General features: G+C 38.2%; 1 protein-coding gene across 3 annotated transcripts in view; it reads right to left on the bottom strand.

Moving 5' to 3' along the window:
* Positions 1 to 25,103, bottom strand: part of METTL8 (methyltransferase 8, tRNA N3-cytidine) — a 94,142-nt gene that overhangs the window by 68,412 nt on the left and 627 nt on the right. The window lies entirely within an intron of this gene.

Genomic DNA, 25,103 nt, shown 5'->3' with positions numbered 1-25,103 from the left:
ACCCCAGTCTAATCATAAGAAAAACATCAGACAAACCCCAATTTAGGATCATTCTATAAAATACCAAACAGTATTCCTCAAAACTATCAAGGTCATCAAAAAGCAAGTTAATCTGAGAAACTGTCAGGGCCAAGAGGAACTTAAGGAGACATGATGACTAAAATGCAATGTGGTGTTGGGGTACCTGGGTGGTGCAGTCAACTGAGTGTCCTTCGGCTCAGATTGTGATCTCAGGGTTCTGGGATTAAGCACCCTCCCCCCAGTCAGGCTCCGTGCTCAGCATGGAGTCTGCTTGGGATTCTCTCTCCCTTTTCCTCTGCCCCTTCCTTCTATGCTCATGCTCTCTCTCCCTCTCTCTCTCTCTCAAATAAATAAATCTTCAAAAAAAAAAAAAATGCAATGTGGTGTCCTTAGAGCCTAGAACAGAAAAAGGATATGTGAAAACTGAGGAAATCTGAGTAAACTATGTATTTTAGTGAACAGATAACAGAAATATATCAATATTGGTTCATTAACTATGACCATACTAATGTAAGATGTTAATAGTTGGGGAAACTCAGTATGGAATATATGGTAGTTATACAATTTTCACAATTTTTCTATAAGGCCAAAACTGTTCTAAAATTAAAAGTTTATATTAAAAAATTAACTTTGTATTCTTACAGCTTATGATGTGAGGAGCAGGTGAGGGTGGGGATGGGGAGGTATTTATAAGGTTGGAAATTTATGCCAGAGCCAGATAACGAGGAATCTTTATACCAGACTAGGGAGTCTGGCTGTCTTTCTTTCTTTTCCTCTCTCCTTACCTCCCTCTCTCCCTCCCTTCTTTCCTCTTTCTCTTTCTTTCTCTCTCTCTCTTTTTTTAAGATTTATTTATTTACTTGAGAGACAGATTGAGAGAGCACATGGGAGGGAACGGCAGAGTATGAGGAAGAGAGAGACAGAGTTTCAAGTAGACTCCATGGTGAGCATAGGGCCTGAGCTGGGGCTTGATCCCATGACTCTGAGATCATGACGCCAGCTAAAACTAACAGTCGGAAGCTCAACTGACTATACTACTCAGACACCCTTAGGCAGTTTCTGTAGGCACTGACAACAACTGAAGAATTTTAAACAGGTGAGCCACATGATTAGATCTGTATTTTATAAAGATTGTTACGATTGTTTTATATTACAAAACATGGGGTCCTATACCAGACTAGTGAAAATCAAAGCTCTGGGACTATGCATGTACAGCTTTTTAAATCTTCATGTGATCCTGGTGCACATCAATGACTGAGAACCACTCCTATATAGAGTTAATTAAAGGAGAGCTCCAAATAACAAGAATCTCTCAGAAATCATGGGAGCCAGAGAGGACAACAGAATGATAATCGAGGAAGGAGTTAAGTCAAGACACACTTTAGAAGCAGAATCAATAGATCTTTTGAAATTATCAGATATGAAAGTAGGATGAAGCCAAATATGCAGGATAAAGCTGTGTATTTGGATATGGAACAAGATCTCTAGCTTTGGTAGCTGGGTAGAGGATGAGACTAATCAAGACAGAGTTCAGAAAAAAGGTAGGTAATGATGGGATGATGGTAGGGAAGAGAAGACAGTAAGTTCATTTTGCACATGACAAGTTTTAAGGATCCCACAATGTATTTATGTGGGTATTGCCAACAGACAGTTGGAGATGAATTTAGGTAACTGGCAGGCACTGGTAGAGATGTCGATTTGGAAGGCAAGTCACTGGTTTACAGGTGGTAGATGAAGTCATGATGAACTGATTGAGAAAGAAAATGAGACTGATGGAACTCATGGTAATACAACACTTAGGAGACAGGTAGAAGAAGAGGAGCCAGCTTATGTGATCAATACTAAAGAATACTAAAAAAGAGAAATTAAAAATAAATAATAGGTTTTGACCTTTATCAAAGTGTTTTAAACCTGGCTGTGCCAGCAGAAGGCAGAGTTGAGGAATAAGTAGGTAAATAGGGTAGTGTAGGGAAGGTAGTAAATGCAGATGACTATCACAGGCAGTAGAAAGGAAAAGAGAGAAGCTGGAGCACATCTTGAGGTGTTGCCTGATCAAAGAAGAGTATTTGTTAAGTTGCAAAGATCTTAAGCATCTTTGTAGAATGAGAGAAAACCCAATGTTGAAAAATAGAATGAAAATAATGGAAGCAGCACCTGGGTGGCTCAGTGGGTTAAGCCTCTGCCTTCAGCTCAGGTCATGGTCTCAGGGTCCTGGGATCGAGCCCGCATCGGGCTCTGCTCAGCAGGGAGCCTGCTTCCTCCTCTCTCTCTCTCTGACTGCCTCTCTGCCTACTTATAATCTCTGTCTGTCAAGTAAATAAATAAATAAATAAAATCTTTAAAAAAAAAAAAAAAGGAAAGAGATAGATTGTTGACAAGCTTTAAGAAGTGGGAGGAAGGGAGGAGACACCAAAAATGTGTCAGTCACATAAGGTGTCTAGAACAATCTCAACCTCTCACGAGTGAGAACAGGTAAGTTTGTAGTGGAAGGAAAGATTGTTCAGTAAGTCCTTTCCCAATGTTATAATCCTTGTGTAAAGTAAGAGACTGCAAGGTAGGGAACTTGAGGGGGGACAGAGGAAAAAAATGGAAGAGAAAACTAACAACATTTGAGTAAAGGAATGTTAACAGCTAATTGGCCCATCTGAAGTTGCAACTGAAATTAGCAATCACTTACTGGTTGCCTCCTGACCACTCACTCTCCATTAATAGCTCATGGATTTGAGATCTTTGAGTCTGTAGAGACATGGAGACATGACCGAAACCAGAATTTATTTTCTCACAGTACTGGTATCAAAGTTGGTTTCTGGTAAGGTATCACTTGCTGGCTTGTAGAGAGCTGCGTCCTCACATGGCCTTCCCTCTTGCATGCTGTGGACAGAGATAATCTCTCTGGTATCTTGTTCTTTCTTGTAAGGACACAGTTTTATTGGATTAGGGGTCCATCATTATGACCTCACTTAACTTTTATTACCTTCATAAAGGCCCTATCTCCAAAAACAGTCACTCTGGGGGCTGGGGCTTCGACATATGAATTGGGGCGGGGGTGGGTCACAGTTTAGTACACAACAAAAGCCATCTTAGAGACTTGAGTGGGCCTGGCCTCACAGTGGTACAACTTTAGGATGAAACTAACTTTGAGGAAAGAAAATTGGAAAGATAAAAGGAAGTTCGGTGCCATTGTTAAGCAGCTGGGTTATGTTTCATTTGAAGCCCAACCCACCTCTGGCTTTTTCAGTTATTAAGCCAATACATTCCCTCAATTATTTAAGCCAATCTGAGTTTTCTGTTATCTGCAACCAGAAGTAACCTGACAGACCCGTTACATGATTTCCTCTACCACCTGGCAGTCTGCGGGCAATATATTTGTTTTTATCTGTATTAGGCCTGTCCAGACTGGTAGTACAAAAAGTAGTGGTGATTTAGGGTGGTGGAACTGAGGGAGAATATAAATGATGACCATGAAGTAAGCCCAAAATGACCAGAAATAAAAAATAAAGAGGACAGAGGAAAAGGAGGGAGGAGGGTGAGGTGCAGCTGATGGACATGATGTGGCTTAAGTCTGGGTTAAATAGAAATAAGGGGAAAGGAGGGAGCACCTGGCTGGCTCAGCCAGTGGAGCATACAACTCTTGCTCTCAAGACTGTAAATCAGAGCACCATGTTGGGTGTACAGATTACTTAAAAATAAAATCTAAAAAAGGAAAAGAAAAGAAATAAGGGGAAGAGAAGAGAGAGAGAACCTACTGGTTAGTAATTAGGCCTCCTGAGTTGGATAACCCAAGTCACCTAGTAACAAAAACTGTGACACTGTAGCAATGAGAAGGAAATCCTGCTTTGAATAAGAAGCTTTTAAGTGTGGCTAGAAAGAACCACAAGGTTATAAACACCTATGAAATAAAAACACTTTAGAGTAGACAAAAGCTAAAACATGGACTGCCATTCACCACCTCATTTTAACCTTCTTAAGGTCATTATAATAGATTTCCATCCCTTGCTCTTCAGTAACAAACACATCTATTAAAACAGGGTTTGGGGCACCTGGCTCGTTCAGTCAGTAGAGCATGCAACTCATGATCTCGGGGTTGTAAGTTAGACGCCCTTGCTGGGTGTAGAGATTACTTAAAAAACAAATACAAAAACCCACACGCATTTAAAAACAAAAGAACAAACAGGGTTTGTCAAACTCAGATCCTACTGACAATTTTTTTTCCTGACAATTTTTTAAAATCATGTTTATATTATGATAATGATCTAAAAATCAAAAGGAGCAAATGTATCACTGCTACTTGATTTCAGCACCTACGTCTGCATTCATGATCTTGTTGGCAACAAGCAGCACAGATATATAATACGGAGTTGATGCATCTGAATATACTGTCAAAGATTCTGCAGTATTTCAAACTGAGAAAAGTGGTGAGGGAATTGAGAAGACACACAGTGCACAATAGTAAAAGATGGGCTAAAGTCAAAAGAACCTGTGTGGGCGGAGGTCAGTACCTTGTTAATAATGAGAGCTACAACTGGGTTCTGGTAACACATCAGCAGTCACATTATGCTGTAAATTTGAATTTTATTGGCTTTGTGATTATATCTGCACTTTTCTTTAAAGATTTCATTTACTTATTTGTAAGAGAGAGAGAGCCCAAGCAGGGGGAGCAGAAGATAGAAGGAAAGGGAGAAGCAGACTCCCCACTGAGCAAGGAGCTGGATGTGGGGCTCTATCCATGGACCCTAGGATCATGACCTGAGCCGAGGACAGGTGGACAGCTGCTTAAGTGACCGAACCACCCAAAAGTCCCTCATTTGTACTTTGATTTTATACCTGAACAAGAGCTCTGTGCACACGGAGCTTATACCTAGATTTGTGTAACTTGAGTTACACAACTTGAGTAATTTAAGTCAACCCAGGGGCCTGAGAATTTTTTTCTTTTAAATGGAGGTTTATACATTTTTCAATATTAAGAAATACTATATTAGGAGATTCTGTTCCAGAGAATTCTTCTCTTATTTCTCCTTAATAGCTGAAATACCCCCAAAGTAGGGAAGAATCACCTCAAGTCTTCTCGGAAAGCAATTTCAGGTGAAGAGGCAAAGGTTTTGGACTAAGTTGAGTCCAGGCTCTGCGACTTGCTACCACACAACCTATGATATGATATTTAACTTTGTTAATGTCAATTTCCTCAAAATGTGGCTAATAAGATTATTTTAAGATTTAGGAAGGTTAGAGAAGGTGATCTATGTAACACATATATGTGACATAGTGCTGGGTACATGGTAAGTGCTCAATAAACTTTAGCTGATATTATTGTTGTTATCATTAGTCTGGTTCATCTTACAACTTCCACAGGGCTTCATGGGCACCAAAGCACCAAGCCTTCCACTGTGCTGCTTAGCTTAAACAGACTTAAAGTAGTCCCAGCTTCCCAAGAAGGTAAAAAAACTAATTTACCAGTGAAGTAGGGAAGTAGAATAGAAAATGCTGAACCAAGTATATAATAAGCCTCAAGTTCAAGTCCTGGTCCAACCCTCTATTATCGTGACTTTTAGAAGTCACTTACTTTGCCTGAACCTATTGGCTCATTTGTAAAATGAAGATAATTCTTAAGTTACAAAGTTCTTACACAGAACATTATAAACTACATAATACTTCACAACTGTAAAGTCAAGTTACTATTTGGTGAATTCCAGAAACATTTCTAAATGGAACCCCTTAAAGCCTGAAAAGGAAAAAAATGTATCACACAAAAAATTCCCACCTCCCACTGCAGAGCAATCAGGTTTTGAGGTGGGGAAGGAGGACAACAAGCCAAACTGAAAGTAACAGTCAAGCCTTTACTTACTGCAACAGTGCAAACAAGAGGCAAAAAAAGCACCAGCTCTGAGTGTTAAATCTTTCCCTGTGCAACAGCACTGGGTGAGGATCACGTAGATAAGGCACTGATGGGGGAATCTGTCTCCTGTCTTTCCATGGATCCATGGGCTAGAAGGGGGTTGGAGGTGGGGGTAGAAGAGCAAGGAATGGAATGGTACTGAGCCAAAGTGGAGAAAGTATCTCAGTAGCAGTCCCCATTATTGAGCATGACGGCCCAGGGGAGCCTTGACTACAATCCCCCCAGAAAACTGCAATGCGCTGGCTGTGAAAATGGCAGCTTCCTCCTGTGAGGCCTTCCAGGAAAAGTCTTGTAATTGCCTGTGGTCAGGTCTGAAATGCCATGCAAGGATTCTGACCTGCAGCTGGACTCTTCACCCAGAGAAATTAAAAATATGAACATTCCTTACCCAAACATATAATAAGCCTTATTCCAAGAAATTTTATAAACTAAAAAAATCAGTAAATTTAAGAATGATTTTCTGAAGTCCATGAATAATAATGCCATAGCAAGTTGCTTAAAAATAATTGAGAAGATTATATTCTTTTTTTTTTTTTTTAAAGATTTTTTATTTATTTATTTGACAGAGAGAGATCACAGTAGACAGAGAGGCAGGCAGAGAGAGAGGGAGAGAGGGAAGCAGGCTCCCCGCTGAGCAGAGAGCCCGATGCGGGACTCGATCCCAGGACCCTGAGATCATGACCTGAGCCGAAGGCAGCGGCTTAACCCACTGAGCCACCCAGGCGCCCCAAGAAGATTATATTCTTTTTTTAAAAGACTTTAAAGTAATCTCTACATCTAACATGGGGCTTGAACTCATAACCCTGAGATCAAGAGTTGCATGCTCCTCTACTGACTGAGCCAGACAGGCATCACAAGAGAATATTATATTCTTAACCTTCAAGGATCACATCATGTAAAGAAACCTCCATAATCTTCAACCTGTAAAAGGTCTTATTTCTAACATCATCTGTAACTTAACTGCTAAGAGCTCAGCACCACATTTTCTATAGAAACATTTAAAATGGTGATTAAGATACAAGGTTAGCCCACACATGCTTTTTAAATCCATAATGTGGATGAAAAGAAATTTGTTTGTTTATTTTAAATGATCTTAGAAAACTGGCAAATTCCATTTTCCCAACAGTTGAAACACTGCCAATCCATACTGCCTGGGGCAACATGAATCTTATTTAATACAAAAACAGTATGATTAAATGATGATTCTTTTAAAACAACAACAACAAAACCACATAAAACCTGTCAGCCATTTCTTTGCCACCTGGTAACACAAAGCGTGTCTATAAAGTGATGCTGTTTAACTAAGAAGTAAACCTGTGCATCAAAATAAGTGCTGACCCTTCAAGTAAGTCACTTTGAGAGATTACGATTTATTAAAGTAATAAACATCTCTGAAATTCCATTTTCAGATAATATCCTCCTAGCAAGCTTATTGATTCTTTTTAATTTTTATTTTTTTAAATTTAAACTCAATTAGCCAACATATAGTGCATCATTAATTTCAGAGGTACAGTTCAGCAATTCATCAGTTGCATGTAACACCCAGTGCTCATTACATCACGTACCCTCCTTAATGCCTGTCACTTAGTTACACCATCCCCCCACTCCCCTCCCCTCCAGCAACCCTCAGTTTGTTTCTTATGATTAAGAGTCTCTTATGGTTTGTCTCCCTCTCTGATTTCTTCCCATTACGTTTTCCCTCCCTTCCCCTATGATCCTCTGTGCTGTTTCTTCTATTCCTCATATGAGTGGAACCAGATGATTACTGTCTTTCTCTGACTGGGGCTTATTGATTCTTTTTCATATCCTCAGTAGTGTCAAACCCTTTGCTTTAGGATAATACCTTTTTTTTTTTTTTTTTGAGTCAGTTGTTGTGGGGTCTTTTTTTTTTTTTTTTAAAGATTTTATTTATTTATTTGACAGACAGAGATCGCAAGTAGGCAGAGAGGCAGGCAGAGAGAGAGAGGAGGAAGCAGGCTCCCCGCAGATCCCAGGACCCTGGGATCATGACCTGAGTCCAAGGCAGAGACTTTAACCCACTGAGCCACCCAGGCGCCCCTGTTGTGGGGTTTTTTGCCAGAAATGAATAGACTCCCAATATAACCAGCTTGGAAAGATCGTACTCATTGAGATATAGTTTCTGGTATGTTCTGTTTCTTTAAGCAGAACCTCATACCTCATAAATCAAGTTCACACAGTACACATTGTACTACCACAAATGATAGTGTCCTTTGTGCTTACTGTTTTTTAAGAAGCCAAAACTATCTGGAAATAAGAGCTGAATTTTTTTGTAAGTTTTTTTTTTAACAAATATCAATAGCAAAAATAGAAAATATATAGGGGAAAAGATTCCTCTTATGATTGCAACAAAAGTAATATGAAATACCTAGGAATAAACTTAGCCAGAAATATACAGGACTGATAGAAAGAAAGCTATACAGCTCTACAGAGGGGCGTGGAAGATAATTTTAATAAATAGGAAGACAGTACATGGGTTTTTGAAGCTGAAGATTCAATATTGTAAAAATGCAAATTCTCAACAAAATCATCCATAAAATTAGAAAAATGCCACTCAAAATTCCAAAGAATGTTTTTGAGGAACTTGAACAAATAATTTAAAAGTTCATCTGGAAGAATAAACATGTAGGAAGTGCCAGGAAAATACTGGAACGGAAACAGTGATGCTACTTGTGGTAGGATTGGGTTAAGGGGGGTAGAGAAGAGCTTGCCCTTCCAGACATTATAATACACTATAAAGCAAGTATGTCTTATGTCTACAGTGCCAGGATATACAGTCAATGCAGTGAAATAGGATAGATAGTCCAGAAACTAGGGTAAAATGTATGGAAGAATTCTTGTAATAAAGCTAGTATTTCAAAGCAGTGGTTAAAGGTGGACTAATCAAAAAAGTGTATTAAGAAACTGCGCTATCAGGGAGCCTGGCTGGCTCAGTCAGGAGAGCATATGACTCCAGATCTTGGGGTTGTGGGTTTGAGCCCTACCTTACACATAGAACTAGGAAGAAAGGAAGGGAGGGAGGGAGGAAGGGAAGGGAGGAAAGAAAGGAAAGAAGAAGGAAAGGGGCACCTGGTTGGCTCAGTCGGTGGAGCATGGGACTGTTGATCTTGGGGTTGTAGGTTTGAGTCCCATTTTGGGTGTAGAGATTACTTAAAAAAAAAAAATCTTTAAAAAAGAAAGAAAGAAAGAAAGAAAGAAAAAGCCTACCTATTTTGGAAAGAATAAAGTTATATGCCTATGTTACACCTAACACCAAAATAAATTCCAGGTAAGTTTAAGTTTTTAATGTAAAAAATACTCAATAGGCCTAAAAATATACAGGTGAATACTTACTTAAAAGTGGGAGTAGAAAAGACTCTTTTTAACATGATACCAAAGCTATAAAGTAAAAAAGGAAAGAAAAAGACTAATAGATTGCTTAAAAGATGTATGGGAGGATATGCTATAGAAGACTCTCATGGAGATACTTGCAAAACACTACAATGTATTACTAATATGTAAGGAATGCTTTAAAAATACTAAGGAATGCTTAGGAAGTACTTAGAAATGACCTCAGTACAAAATACACCAATGCCATCAACAAACATTCACAAAAGAAATGCAAATGGCCACCAGACACTAAAAAATATTCATCACGCTAACAAAAAATGTTTTGGGGGATGCTTCCAATGGCAAGTAACAGAAGACCCTATCCAAACTGGCTTAAATAATAAGAGAATAATATCTCTCATAACTAGAAGTCCAGAGGTTGGGTAAGCTCTAGGTGTGGTTTCATCATTAGTTCTATAATGTCAACAAGGACCTAGGTTCTTGTCATTTCTCTATCCTGCTCTTAATAGGATCACTTTCCTCCCTAAGGCTGGTTCCCTTTGCCACAAATTGGCTGCAGCAGTTCCAGGTATCACAGCTAACATGGTAACATCCAGAGGAAGAAAGGGACCATTTCTTCCTTGTATCTTTGTAGGAATGGGGAAATTTTCTCACAAGCTCCTCAACACATTTACTCTCAGATTTCACTGGCCAGAAATTGAGGGCACAAACTATTGCTACATCAGTTTCTGGTAAGAGAATGGGTTCCTACAATTACCTTAGAGGTTCTTAGAGTGTGATCCGGGGATTCCTAGGGGCCCAAAACACTTTTAAGGGGGTCTTCAAGAGGTCAGAATTATTTTCATAATAATGTCAACATATTATATATCTTTTCTACAGTGGTGGCAGTTGCACGATGGTGCCCAGGCAATGGTGGATAAAACTGCTGGCATCTTCATCTGAATCAAGGCAGTTGCACCAAACTATACTGCAGGTGACTATTTTCTTCACCAACCATGCAACGACAGGAAGGGGGGGAAAAAGCCAGTTTCACTTAAACATCTCTTTGATGAAGCAATAAAAACTGTTTTCATGGAACACCATTTTTACTTTGGCATTTTCTCAAAAACAAAATAAGCCTGTCAGGAAACCAACTGACACCACTTGTTGCCATTAATAAAATTCAAGCTTTTAAGCAAAAAATTAGAATTCTAGAAAACTTGTGCCTATCACGGTGAGCTTAACAGCTTTCTGACACTTAAACACTGTTCCAATGAGAAAAAGGTATTTTTGATATGGTATAATGAAATGTGTCAACTGCACAGCTCAGTGAACCAATATATTCCAGATGAGACACATGATATCACAAAATCATGCCTGGGTAAAAGATCTATTCAAAGTGCAAGACAGCCAAAGGATTTTAATGTAACAGAGTATGAAAAGTTCACTGACATGGTTTCAAACGTTATATTGTAATTAACCTTTACGAAACTACTGCCTATTGGAATTTGGTATAGTATCAAAGAATATTCTCATTCATCCTGAGAGACGTTTAAAGTACTCCTCCTCTTTCTAACTACTTACATTGTTTTAAATTTTATTTTTTAAAGTTCTTACTTATTTGAGAGAGAGCGAGAGTGAAAGAGCATGAGCAGGGGGAAGGGGCAAAGGAACAGGGAAAAACAGATTCCCGGCTGAGCAGGGAGCCTGATGCAGCACTGATCCCAGGACTCTGGGATCATGACCTGAGCCAAAGGCAGATGCTAAACCGACTGAGCCACACAGGCATCCCTAACCACTTACATTTCTGCATGAGATCAGATTTTCTTCATGCATATAAACCAGAACAACATAACAGACTCAATGAAGAAGCAAGCATAAGAATCCAGTGAAAGAGGCAGGAGGATTGAGGTGCAAACTTGTAGTCATAAAATAAGTTGCAGACAAAAATTACAGCATAAGAGATATAGTCAATAATAACATTGCATGGTGACAGATAGTGACTACACTTATCACAGTAAGCACTGAGTAATGTGTAGAATTGTTAGATCAATATCTTGTACACCTGAAACTAATAAAACATTGTATGTTAAACGTACTTTAAAAAAAAAAGAAAAAGAATCCAGTCATCTTCTCTTAGGCCAAATACTAAGGAGATTTGCAAAAATGTAAAACTATGCCACTCTTCTCATTAATCTTTTTTCTTTTGGAAAAAGATTTTGAAAAATAAAAAAAGATTTGGAAAAAGAAAAAAGATTAAAAAATACTTTTAATAAAAATGGTATTCATGCTGGGGCGCCTGGGTGGCTCAGTGGTTTAAGCCTCTGCCTTCAGCTCAGGTCATGATCCCAGCGTCCTGGGATCAAGCCCCGCATCGGGCTCTCTGCTCAACAGGGAGCCTGCTTCACCCACTCTCTCTCTGCCTGCCTCTGCCTACCTGTGGTCTCTGTCTGTCAAATAAATAAATAAAACCTTTTAAAAAAATGGTATTCATGCTAATATGCAATGGATCTATTATTGTTATTTTTAAATTACTTAATATTTACATTTTTTCTTAGGTTTAATTTCTAATACATAAATATTGACAACTATGATCCATATAAATAAAAGCTCTTGGTATAATTTTTTTTTTTAAAGATTTTATTTATTTATTTGACAGATAGAGATCGCAAGTAGGCAGAGAGGCAGGCAGAGAGAGAGGAGGAAGCAGGCTCCCTGCTAAGCAGAGAGCCCGATGTGGGGCTCGATCCCGGAACTCTGGGATCATGACCTGAGCCGAAGGCAGAGGCTTTAACCCACTGAGCCACCCAGGTGCCCCTCTTGGTATAATTTTTCAGTGTCAAGGGGTCCTGAGATCAAAAAGTTGGAAAACCACTGCCTTAGACTAATTTTCTGGGGTGACATGGAGAAAGGAAAGTCCACTGATTCTTTTAAAAAAGAATATGATGGCTTACTTAAGTATCTGACTTATCATTTTGGCAAAGTGAAATGTTGTGATCAGTGATGTGCAAAAACAAACATCCTCACACATTGTCAGGGGAGACTGTGCTGAAAGACCCTTTCTGAGGAAAGGCAATACCTACGAAAATTCTTTTTTTTAAGGGGGTAAAGGGGCAGGGGGAGAGAAAAAAATCTTAAGCATGCGCCACACTCAGCACAGAGCCTCATGCAGGGCTTGATCTCACAACCCTGAGATCATGACCTGAGCCAAAATCAAGAGTCTGACACTTAACCAACTTAGTGATCCAGATGCCCCATATATATGCAAATTCTTAAAGAATAAATTTGATGGAAAATTCAATTTCTAGAAATATATCCTAAGAATATAATCAGAAGAATATAAGGATTTGGTTTTTGGTTTTTTGTTTTTTTTTAAAAGATTTTATTTATTTATTTGGCAGAGAGAGAGAGAGCACGAGCAGGCAGACAAGGGAGAGGCAGGGGGAGAAGCAAGCTCCCCGATGAGCAGGGAAACCCATGTGGGGCCCGATCCCAGGACCCTGGAATCATAACCCAAGCCAAAGGCAGATGCCTAACTGAGCCACCGAGGCAGACCAGTATATAAGAATTTGTTACAGCATTGTTGCACATTATCCTGAAAAACTGCAGGCCATCTAAATATTCATCTTTAGAAAACTGACTAAAAAAACTGACTAAATTACTATATATCCATAAGATATATATATATATATATACACACACACATACATATATGAGAGAAAAACACATTGAATGAAGAAAAAGGGAATTTGAATTAAGTATGGACTTAGATTTATAATAATGTGGTAGTATTACCCTATTAATTATAACAAATTGTCATGATAATATAAGATTTTAATAATATAGAAACTATGTTAGGGGGGGTGCCTGGTCATGATCTCGGGGTGGTGAGATCAGGCCCCATGATCGACTGCAGGACCCAATCCTATATATTTAAATATACATGTAATAATTATATATATTAAAATGTTGCTTATAAACCTAAATTTATGATATGGAAAGAAGTCAATTATTTATTAGGTGGGGAAAAAGTCAGGTACAGAATAGTACCTATAGTAAGATCTCATTTTTAAAAATTAATATATATAAAAACAAATATACATATGTATAGAAAAAGTCTGGAAGAATTTACAGTTTTCTCTGATTGAAAGACTCAGGGAGATCCTTCTATTGTTTCAATATGTCCCAAAAATGTTCTTTTCTTTTTCTTTGTAAGTAAACTCAAATAACCTTTACACTCAGGAAAAATAAAAATATTTTTATAATCGCTAAGTATATAAACTCTACACAATATCTATGGGTAGAGGATCCATGCTTGGAAAGGAAGGGGAAAAAAAGATGGTATGGGCAGTAGTGATAGTAAAACTCGAAAACTGTGAAATTTTTTTTAGAGGTCACCCATTTACATGGAGGAAAAGATGCCATGGAATCTGTGAGAGCCTGGTAAAGGGACCCAGGCAGAGTGCTGTGGCCAGTTGGATCCAGGACCCAAACACCCTAGGGCCAAAAAAGTTCAGAGAAAGACTAGTTTTAAAAAACTCCAATTTGTTAGACCACAAGGCCGACAACTGCAGATGCTCTGAAGGTGGGGGCAAAGAACCCTGAAAAGGAAAGCAATTATTGGAAAAGATAAAGAGTAGCAGGAGGACATAGAAGACAAATAACCCATGCTACAATACCAAATTCCAGTTACCTAGAAACATCCTATTCACCAGCTACGGTGGGTAAGTACCACATTGTTATCTGATGCTATGGCTGCTCTCTCTTCCCATTTGGTAACTGTTTTTGGTGTGCCAGAACCTTTTCATTTATAGTACTTGTTAATCATCAGACACCAGTCCCGTCTGCCCAGCTCGCCTTTGAGGCCAGCTCCTGGGAAAGCTCGTGCACCCTCTGCTGGTCAGCTTCACTCTAGGACAAAAGGGTCTATGTCCTAAGGAGACAACAAATCAGAGGGATATGCTTTTGTGTTCTCTATACAGCTAATTTCAGTGAAGAGTTTGAAGGCTAGTTCCTCAAACTGCTACCTGAAGGAAACAATTCCAGATAAAAACAATGCCTTCCTTTGTCACACCAAAGAAAAACATCATAAAAACTAAAGTGCTGTGAGAAAATACACCATCAAAGGCATGTTAAGTTCAAATGATTTCATCTTATTGCATAATTAAATAAGTAAAAGTGTACAACACCTAATCTGACTATAAAGCTTCATTGGAGTCTTAATCTGGTCGAAAGCCTGAGAATGACTAGAACAATAATATTTGTATAGGTTTTGCAATTCACAAAAAGCTCTCATGTTCATTTTCACACCTAATCCTTGTAACAGTCCTATAAGTAAGGGAGGAAGACAGGACGAGCATTTTGTTATCACCATTTTACAGATGTGGGACATGAGGTTCAAACAGGTTACATGAGTTGCCTTTTTCACACAGCTATAAGACCCCAGAGTCCAAGCAGGATTCCTGACTACTCTGAATTCTTTGTTCTATGCAGTATACTATCACACCTGAGCTGCTGATGTATAAGGAGGTTCCTATCAGTGTTTGTATGTATTTCAGGCAGAGAAGTAAAAGGCCTAAAACATGTTTTTAAATACATTTTTTAAATAATACAATTCATTTTGTTTCAAATGTCATGAAAATTTTAGATGCTGACCCCTAAATCTGAGGGATTTGTACCGTAGGCAGTACCTTGCCCTAAAAGGGGAGTGGACATTTCAACAGTAAATCTACTGAAAAACAAAATAAAGTTAACTTCGGAATTTATGTATGTGGCATGTCTATGCCCATAAAAAAGTAGATCCTGCCAGGCTTTGTAGCGTCTGCATTCACTCGGTCAATCCTATTTATACAGCATGAAACGGGGGTGGCAATCGACCAGTTCTGGCCTTGCTTTTTCTTGAATCTTTATAATCTTAATAATTTTCCCCTATGAAAAAAGCATTACAGACACTGTACTGTTGGAGTGACCAGCTAAAAATCAGTATGCTAAAGAAGGGAGATTCAGTAAAATTCAGCTATAAACAGAGCTTCCCAAAATTAAGATCAAAACAAAGTAGTAATGATAAATGGAATCAAACATTTCTTTAGGATCTGCTATATGCCAGGCATTACTTCCAGTGCTTTACATATGATAACTCATTTAGACCTCCCAAGAACCCACTTAACAGACAGGGAAATGAGGCACAGAGAAGTTAAAGTAATTCTAGTTACTTAGCATACCCAGGCTGGCACGGCTAGCAGGTTGTGAGGCTGTTATCTGAACCCAGGCAGGCCGCTGAGTTCCTCTTAACCACTAAACCTATGCTGCCTCTATACAGTGGCATCTACCATATTCCTATTGCATTTTTAAAGCAAACTTCTAATTTTAGAACAGTTTTAGATTTACAGAAAAGTTACAGATGGTACAGAGAGCTCCCATATTCTAACATAGTTTCTTTTCTTTCTTTCCTTTTTTTTTTTTTTTTTTTTTGGAGAGAGAGAGGAAAGCAGGGGTGCACAATTGGGGGTGGGGGATAGGGAGAGAATCTTAGGCTCCACATCCAGAGTGCAGCCCATTGCGGGGCTTCGATCTCACCACCCTGAGATCATGACAGGACACCCCAATACTACTACATTATTATAAACCTAAGTCCATATTTTATTCAAATTCCCTTTGTTTTCATCTGATGTGTTTTTCTCTCACAGAATTCCATCTGGGGCACCACATTATATTTTGTGATTGGTCTCCTTAGGCTCCTCTTTGGCTCTAATAGTTTCTCAGAGTTTCTTTGTTGTTGAAGACCTTGACAATTTTGAGGAATACTGATCAAGTACCTTGTAGAATGCTCCTCAAATATTTTTGAGATATTTTTCTCATGACTGGATTGGGGTTTGGGTTTCAGAGAGAAAAAAAACCCCACAGAAGTAAAGTGCCATTCTTATCACATCATATCAAGGGTATTTATGATATGAACATGACTTACCATGGGTTGATGTTAATCTTGATCACTAGCTGTGGAGTGATTGACAAGTTTCTCCACTGTGAAGTTACTCCCTTCCCTCTTTCCACAGAGTATTCTTAGAAGGAAGTCACTACAGGAAGCCCACACTTATGGAGTAGGGAGTTATGCTCCACCTCTTTAAGGGCAGAGTATATACACACATTATTTTGAATTCTTTTGTGTGGGAGATTTGTTTCTTCTCCCCCACTTACTTATTTAATCATTTGTTTCTATCAGTATGGACTCATATTTATTTATTTATTTATTTATTTTTTAAAGATTGTATTTATTTATTTGACAGACAGAGATCACAAGTAGGCAGAGAGGCAGGCAGAGAGATAGGGGGAAGCAGGCTCCCCACTGAGCAGAGAGCTCGATGCAGGGCTCGATCCCAGGACCCTGGGATCATGAACTGAGCCGAAGGCAGAGGCTTTAACCCACGGAGCCACCCAGGAGCCCCCTCATGTTTATTTTAAACTGTGGATTATTACCCACCACTACTTTATTTATTGCTCAAACACTCCCTGTTTTGGCCATGAAGAGCTCTTCCTCCTATAGTTTCTTCTATAGTTAGCTCCTGTACCTTTTTGACATACTCCCATCATTGTGTTTTGTTTTTGAGCACTTCCTCACTTTCCGGTACTACAAGATATTGCAGGCTCATGTTGTATATTCCTTGACCCAGTCCTAGAATCAGCTAGTTCTCCAAAGAGTACTGGTTCCTTTTTTTGGAGAACAGACCAGGACTGTGTGTGCTCCTTGCTACTAGGCTGCTTATAGGCCCTCTCAGTTGACAAAAGAAGGAAATAAATGTAGGTACACTAAACCTTGGTTAAATACATGTCTTTATAAATGTTTCTATATGTATCCCTCTCTATCTATAACAAGCTAGAGTTCATACTTTATCAACTGGAGTAGAGTGCTTATGTACAGTTCCTATTGCCTTTAGTTTTAGTCATATTTTCAAAGTTACTTAGGTCAGCTTGGCCCCTTTCGGTGAGGTTATTGCATGTATCTGTAATATAGTTAGATTCTTTTATCAGTTAGCCTTCTATCCAGAACCCTATTTCTCCTTATTTATTTTTAAAATTTTGCTTATGTCAAGATAATTTACTCTTTGTGCTGCAGAGCTCTATGGATTTTAACAAATGCACAGTGTCATTTATCCACCATTCCAAAACCACGAAATAGTTTCACCACCCTAAAAAAATCCTCTGTGCTACCAAATCAACCCTCTCCCTTCCCTAAACTCCGTTTCAATTACATTTCCCTAACACAGAATGTACTCAACATCATTGCATCTCATCCTTTCCCCTGACAACATGTTCACATTTATAAACCCATGCAATTCTCACTTCAATCCTGAGTATTTCCTCCTAGCGCATGGTTGAATGAAACTCCCTGAGAATAAGTAGCTTGGTTAAGATCTCACTAAGTGGTGGTGCTGACACTACAACTTGTGCCTTTTGACTTCTGGTATGATGCTCTTTCTACTATACAACACAAACAAGCCTTGTTTCCAGCTGGAAGGGGGATGGTTATGCAGAGAGACAAGAAGAAGAGAAGACAGAAATGGTGGTAGTGATCATATCTTACATCAATGGAAACTTTTATACTAAAAATACTGACGTGGAGTTCTAGTTCTGGTAATTTGGTGAACTGGCACCCCGAAAACCTTTCTGTTATAAAATACTCCCAAAGCAGAATAAGTAGATAAAAAAATATATATCTTATTAAAATATACCACTGAGCCAAAAACAAAGAAAAATGCTTGGAGATCAAAAGCTAGCAAAAGTCCAGAAAGCTGAGTGAGAACTGAAGTGAGCAGAGGCCCAAATCCCACAATGTATAAAAAACAAACATAACACAAAAACTTATCAAAATAAACTAAACCTTATTTTAACATTAGAAAATATACTTAGGTAATTCACCACATTATCAGATTAAAGGAAAAAAATTATATTATTATTACCTTAGCAGATACAGAGAAAGTAGCTGATTAAATTCAACACCATTCATGATTAAAAAATCAAATATACAAGACTTTAAGCACATATGGAATGGAAGAGAATTTCATTAACCTGATAAAGGGTAGTGACCACAAACTTACAATGTTATCCTAATGGTGAAATATTAGAAATATTGTTTATAAACATGAATAAAACAAGAATGTCCATTATCACTGGTTTTATTCAATACTGCATTCGAGGTTCTGGCCAGCACAGTAAGAAAAGTGTAATAAATAAAAGTGTAATAAATTTGAGAAGGAAGCAATAAAACTGTCACAGTTTCCTGAGGACATGACTATCTATCTACAGGGAAAAATCCTCCAAACTTTACAAATGACTTTTTTTTTTAAACAAATGACAATTATTACTACTAAAGATAAAGTCTGGCAAGGTTGCTAAATAAAAGACCAATATACAAAAAGAAAGTTTGCATTTTTATGTACTTGCAAAAATATAGTTAGAAAATCTAATTTAAAAATTTACCATTTATAACACTGACCAAAAATATAATGTATTTAGGAAGTTTGAAATATGCAAATCCCTCAAGAAAAAAATTATAGAACTTCATTGAAAGACACTACAGATCTAAATAAATGGAGAGACATATGGTCTTCATAAGTAGGATAATTTGATATGGTAAAGATGTTAGTTCTCTTCAAGTTGATATACAGATTTAATGCTATAACAATCAAAATTTCAATAAGGTTTTTTGTGGAATTAAAGCTGATTTTAAAAGGTATATGAAAATGCAAATGGCAAAAAAGAAATAAAATACTCCTGAGAAAAAGGAATAAGGTAGAGGAGTTGTCCTACCAGCTCTCAAGCCTTACTACAAAAGTGGTCGGGTATTATCCCAGGAATAGAAATAGAACAACAGAACAGAAAACAGGGCCTAGAAACAGACCTAACTATGAATGTAAACTTGATATATAATAGAGTTAGCACTGCAGATTTGTGAAGAAATGAGGGCCCTTCAAAAAAATGGCTCTGGGAAAAGTGGTTATTCATGTAGAAGAAAAAAAAAAAAAACTAGGGATAATAAATAGGTGTTTGTTTAAGCTGTTAAATTTGTGGTAATTTGTTACAGAGCAATACAAATACACTCTCTTTTTTTTTTAAGATTTTATTTATTTATTTGATAGAGAGAGATCACAAGTAGGCAGAGAGGCAGGCAAAGAGAGAGGGGAGGAACAGGCTCCCTGCTGAGCAGAGAGCCCGATGTTATTCCCTTCCCTCTTTCCACAGACTATTCTTAGAAGGAAGTCACTACAGGAAGCCCACACTTATGGAGTAGGGAGTTATGCTCCACTTCTTTAAGGGCAGAGTATATACACACATTATTTTGAATTCTTTTGTGTGGGAGATTTATTTCTTCTCCCCCACTTACTTATTTAATCATTTGTTTCTATCAGTATGGACTCATATTTATTTATTTATTTATTTATTTTTTAAAGATTGTATTTATTTATTTGACAGACAGAGATCACAAGTAGGCAGAGAGGCAGGCAGAGAGATAGGGGGAAGCAGGCTCCCCACTGAGCAGAGAGCTCGATGCAGGGCTCGATCCCAGGACCCTGAGATCATGACCTGAGCCGAAGGCAGAGGCTTAACCCACTGAGCCACCCAGGCACCCACAAATACACTCTTTAACATGTATACCAGGAGACAGGTTTAAGGATGTCTATAGCAATACCTTTCTAAGAATAAAAAACTTGAAAGAAACAAAATTCCAGACAATAGAAAATGGATAAATTATAGTAAATTCACAAGATGAAATACTACATAGCAGTAAAATAAATGAAATGAACTATAGGTACTTTGTCGAATGTTGAAAAAACGTTGAAGAAAAAATAGGCAAGAAGAGTAGAAGAATCTGTAAATATAGTACGATTCAATTTATATGATGTTCAATACACTTAAAACAATATTTTGTTTTTTATTTTTTATCTTTTTTAAAAGATCTTATTTATTTATTTGAGGGAGATAGTGAGCAAGAGAGAGCATAAGCCAGGGGAGGGGCAGAGGAGAAGGAGGAGCAGACTCCCTGTGGACCAGGGAGCCTGATGTGGGACTGATCCCAGGATGCTGGATCATGAAATGAGCCGAAGGCAGACGCTTAACCAACTGAGCCACTCAGGCACACAATATTTTATTTTAAAGAGGAAAGAAAGTTCTAGGAACCAGGAGAGACATAAAGGAGATGTCAAAGTTTTAGGTAATGTCCTGGGTCTTTCTTATAAGTTGATGATAAATATACGGGTATTCCTTTTATAATTATTATTTATATATTATGCTCTGTTATCTATACATGTTTTTGTTTATTTGTTTGTTTGTTTTTTAAGATTTTTATTTATTTGAGAGAGCGAGTAAGCTAGAACCTACAAGCAGGGGGGCAGCAGAGGGAGAAAGAGAAGCAGGCTCCCTGCTGAGCAGGGAGCCCCATGCGGGGCTTGATCCCAGGACCCTAGGACCATGACCCCGGCCCAAGGCAGATGCCCAAATGATTGAGCCACCCAGGCACCCCTATACATATTTTTTAAATAATAAGATAATTTAAAAATAAGAATAGTTTACAGACTTTACTACTAACCTTTAAACCTAAATCTTTCTGGATTTTATACATGCATGAATGTACTTCATGTTCAAACAAATATGAAAATATACAGAGAAAAGGAAACATAAGAACCAAACTTGTGGTCAAAGGCCTCAATAATTTAAAAATAAATTTCCAAAAGTGATTCTCACCTGAACTATACCAATTACCTGTTAAATGGTCTATTTCATTCTTGTTCCTAAAGGGAATGTCCTATCACTAGTGATTTTTCCATTAAATTACCATGGTCCCACATGCTCTGACTCCTGACCCCACTGGGACCTGATTTTGTTTCCTTCTTCCCACATGCCCTAACCACAGAACAGATCCTAACATTCCCTAGCATTAAGGTCTAAAAAGCTGATGTGTAAGTTTAATAAAAGGTAGGTATTGCTTCATAGACATCACATCGTAAGTAGTTCCCTGCTTTCCATTCGTTCTGAGGAGTTTAGGGATGCTTATTTGTGGTTCTGCTTAATATGATTTCCCTTGAATCTTTTCTTCATTGTTAGTATCTACTACATTAGAAGCCTTATCAACTCTACTTCCAAAATATATCCTGAATCTGTTCAGTTCTTTTCATTTCTCCTGCTACCATTCCAGCCCAAACACTATCATTGGTTACCTGAACCAAATGAACAGCCACCTGTTTCCTTGCTTCCATTCTTGTCTCCCCACAGCACATTCTCCACATTATAGACATAAAGATTTCATTACAACACAAATCAGATCATGTCACTCTCTTTCTTAAAATCCTCCTTTGCCTTTCTATTACAACAGAATAAAATCCACAATTCCTTCTAGCCTACTTCTCCAAGTTCATCTCTCTCATGCACACTAAAGCACCACACTGACCTGACAGTTTTAGAAAAAACCAAGGCTGTTATTGCCTTGCAGACACATTCAAGGGTCTTCCTGCCTGGACTACTCTAACCTGAGTTTTTTGCAGACCGGCCCATCCTCATCATTCAGGGCTTAGCTCAAAAGTCCATTCTAAAAAAAAAAAAAAAAAAGTCCAATCTCCAAAGGCCTTCTGTGACAACTCTGGCTAACACAAAGCGTCCAACCACACTCTATCAAACACATCACCCTGTTTTATTTTCATTACAGCCCTTATCACTACCTGAAATCTTATTTTTAAAATCTATGTATTTATTGTCTATCTCCCTCCGTATGTAGGGACCTTGTCCATCCCATTCACTGTTATACCCTATGCCAAAATAGTTCCCAGTATAATGTACATGAAAATAATTACATGCTGACTAAATGACCTCTTGTGGTTTTGGTTCAAATTTATCTCTGAACAAATGTTCAAGTTTAATAACCTGAATGCTTTATTCGGTCATACTATGCTTCTTTAAACAAAGCATATGAACAAAAAGCATTTTACTAACTTCTGAATTCATAGCTCTTCTTTTCTGTCTTTAAAATATCATGATAGGGGAGCCTGGCTGGCTCAGTAGGTAGAGCATATGACTCTTGATCTTGGGGACATGAATTCGAGCCTCATGTTGGAAGCAGATTACTTAAAAAAATAAATTAAAAAATACATTTTAAAAAATCATGATAAATACGGTTAAGTCTTCTGTAAACACAAAGGCACAGACTGAAAAAGAAAAAACAAAAACAAAAAACAATGTTTGTTTTATGTCTCCAATTGAGAAGTTACTTTCAAATCCTAAACTAGGGATATCTGTGCAAGCCATTTTACCGTCAACAAATGGAAAAAATATCTACTTTATGTTGGGGATTTAAGTTTTTAAAAAGTTATTTCTTCTTATGAACATTGTGGTTTCCTACTGATTTAAAGACTAAAGGGATTCTATACATTGTCCTTAAAATAGCCATTTAATCAACGTACATATGCACCCTTCGTATACTGCCTAAAATGTGGTCAATGCATTTGTATGTTGAATGAATGAATGGACTACTCTAAAAACAATATGTTGGGGGGCACCTGGCCAGGTCAGTCAGTAGAACAAGTAATTCTTTTTTTTTTTTTTTTTTTAAAGATTTTATTTATTTATTTGACAGATAGAGAGATCACAAGTAGGCAGAGAGGCAGGCAGAGAGAGAAGGGGAAGCAGGCTCCCCGCTGAGCAGAGAGCCCGATGCGGGGCTCAATCCCAGGACCCTGAGATCATGACCTGAGCTGAAGGCAGCGGCTTAATCCACTGAGCCACCCAGGCGCCCCGAACAAGTAATTCTTGATCTTGGGGTCATGAGTTCAAGGCCCACGTTGGGAATAGAGCCTCCGGTTTTGTTTTTGTTTTAAAGTTTTCATTTATTTATTTGACAGAGAGAGAGATCACAAGTAGGAAGAGAGGGGCAGAGAGAGAGGGGGAAGCAGGCTCCCCGCTGAGGAGAGAGCCCAATGCCAGGCTGGATCCCAGGACCCTGAGATCATGACCTGAGCCGAAGGCAGAGCCTTAACCCACTGAGCCACCCAGGCACCCCTAGGGAATAGAGCCTCCTTAAAAAAAAAAGAGAGAGAGAGAGAGAAGAATGAAAACAATATGTTGGGAAAACAGACAAACAACAATTCAAATATAGTGCAGCAAACAACGTATGCAGAGTAACATGTTAGAAGAGGCAAGACCATAACTAAAGTGAAGGGGTCAGGAAAAGTGTCCGAGTACAGCTGTGATACCTGGGATGAGTCATGAGATAAATAGATAAGAGAAAGAAAGGAAGGAAGCATCAGAGATACAAAGATGTATCTTTGAGATGCAAAGATACACTGGCTCGAGCAAGTGAGCAACATTCAGAACCACAATAGCAAATGTTAAGGATGGACAAAGAAATAAGGCTGAAAGTGTGGGCAAGATGCAGATAACAATGCCCTGATACTACATTAAGGGATTCAGATTTTGTCTTATAAAAGGCACCTACACAGACCCCAGATGTAGCCCCAAGGCTATGTTTCTCTTAGAGAAACCTTTTATTTTCAGCTTGATAAAAATAAAAAACAAAAACATTTTTTTAAAAGGATATTCTGGATCATCTGAATGGCCACCTTTTAACTGATTACTGTCCTAAGATTTCAGTTCACATGTTTGTGTTCAGCAGTGCACTGGCAAACAACTGGTACCATTTGTCACTGGCACAGGTTAATGAGAAAGAAATGGGAACTACTTTATGTAAATGATGGTGTTTGACAAGTGAAGGTCAAATAAAATCATGACACATTGAATAAAGGAAAGCTTTGCAGTGGTTTAAATAAAGAAAAATGCAGACCTTTTCTAAGGAAATTATGCTATGGAGGACAGTGAACATTTGCTTTTGAAGCTTATTAGGTCCCGCAAAAACAGTCTCATTGGTAACAAAGAATATGTATTCGTTTGAATTTATTTGTTTTATAATTGTGCTTCATTTAACTTATAACTGGGAGTTACAGTTGTATAAGATATACAACATAAGGAGTTTATATATAGTTTTATATTTGCATATATTTAACATACTGAAAATATTTTAAGTTAACAATAGAGAATCCTGGGTATCTACTCAGGCTTGAGAAATTCTGTTCTGGGAGCCACTGAAAGATTTTACTGAAGAAATGACAAATTTGTGCTTTAGAAAAACCAGTCTGGCAGCAGCACGGAGGGTTGGAATCGCAAGTACTTAACCAAGGCAAGAAGGAGGATACTTAATATAATAATGTGATAAAATTGTGAGGTCCTAAATTACTTAGGTGATATAAAAAGGAGACGATAGGAGTTAGCATCAAAAAGATTTGGTTGTGGGTGAGGAAAGGAAGGTATTCAGGAGGACAGCCCTCTGGGTGAGTTGGTGGTAAGATAAAAACCACAGGAAGACAAAACAAGTGAGGGTGAAGGGGAATGAGAAGAGAGAGATGATGAATTTAAGTCAGCAACGATTTGAATTTCATTCCATCCAAAGAAAATCCAGTTCTCGTTTCTGGGTCCCAGTTTTCTCGGTGACAGCTGCATTCATGAATTACCAAATTAACTATTATAGCGCGCTCTAAAAATACACATAGCACTCCACTCCATGCTGTAAATAAAGTCATGAAAAATCAGCAAAAGCCCAGGCCCTGAAGGAAATTCAGCAGGGTTAAAAAGAGATGTGACAAATTGTTACTGAACACTTAAATTGTGACCTAACGCACTCACCCAGTATGGTACTCTGCTCTGTCAGTCAGAGGCGACCGTTTTCTTGCCCAAGTAGGAACAAGAGGTAGCGAGCCGAGCCCACGTGGAAGATGCAAAGACACCACCCTCAAGGGGCTTGCAAAGCAATGGGGCACACATAGTGAAC

The sequence above is a fragment of the Martes martes genome (assembly GCF_963455335.1).
Source record: "Martes martes genome assembly, chromosome: 3".
Lineage (NCBI taxonomy): Eukaryota > Metazoa > Chordata > Mammalia > Carnivora > Mustelidae > Martes > Martes martes.
Note: the sequence above shows the minus strand (reverse complement) of the source record. Positions and strands in the feature narration are given on the sequence as shown.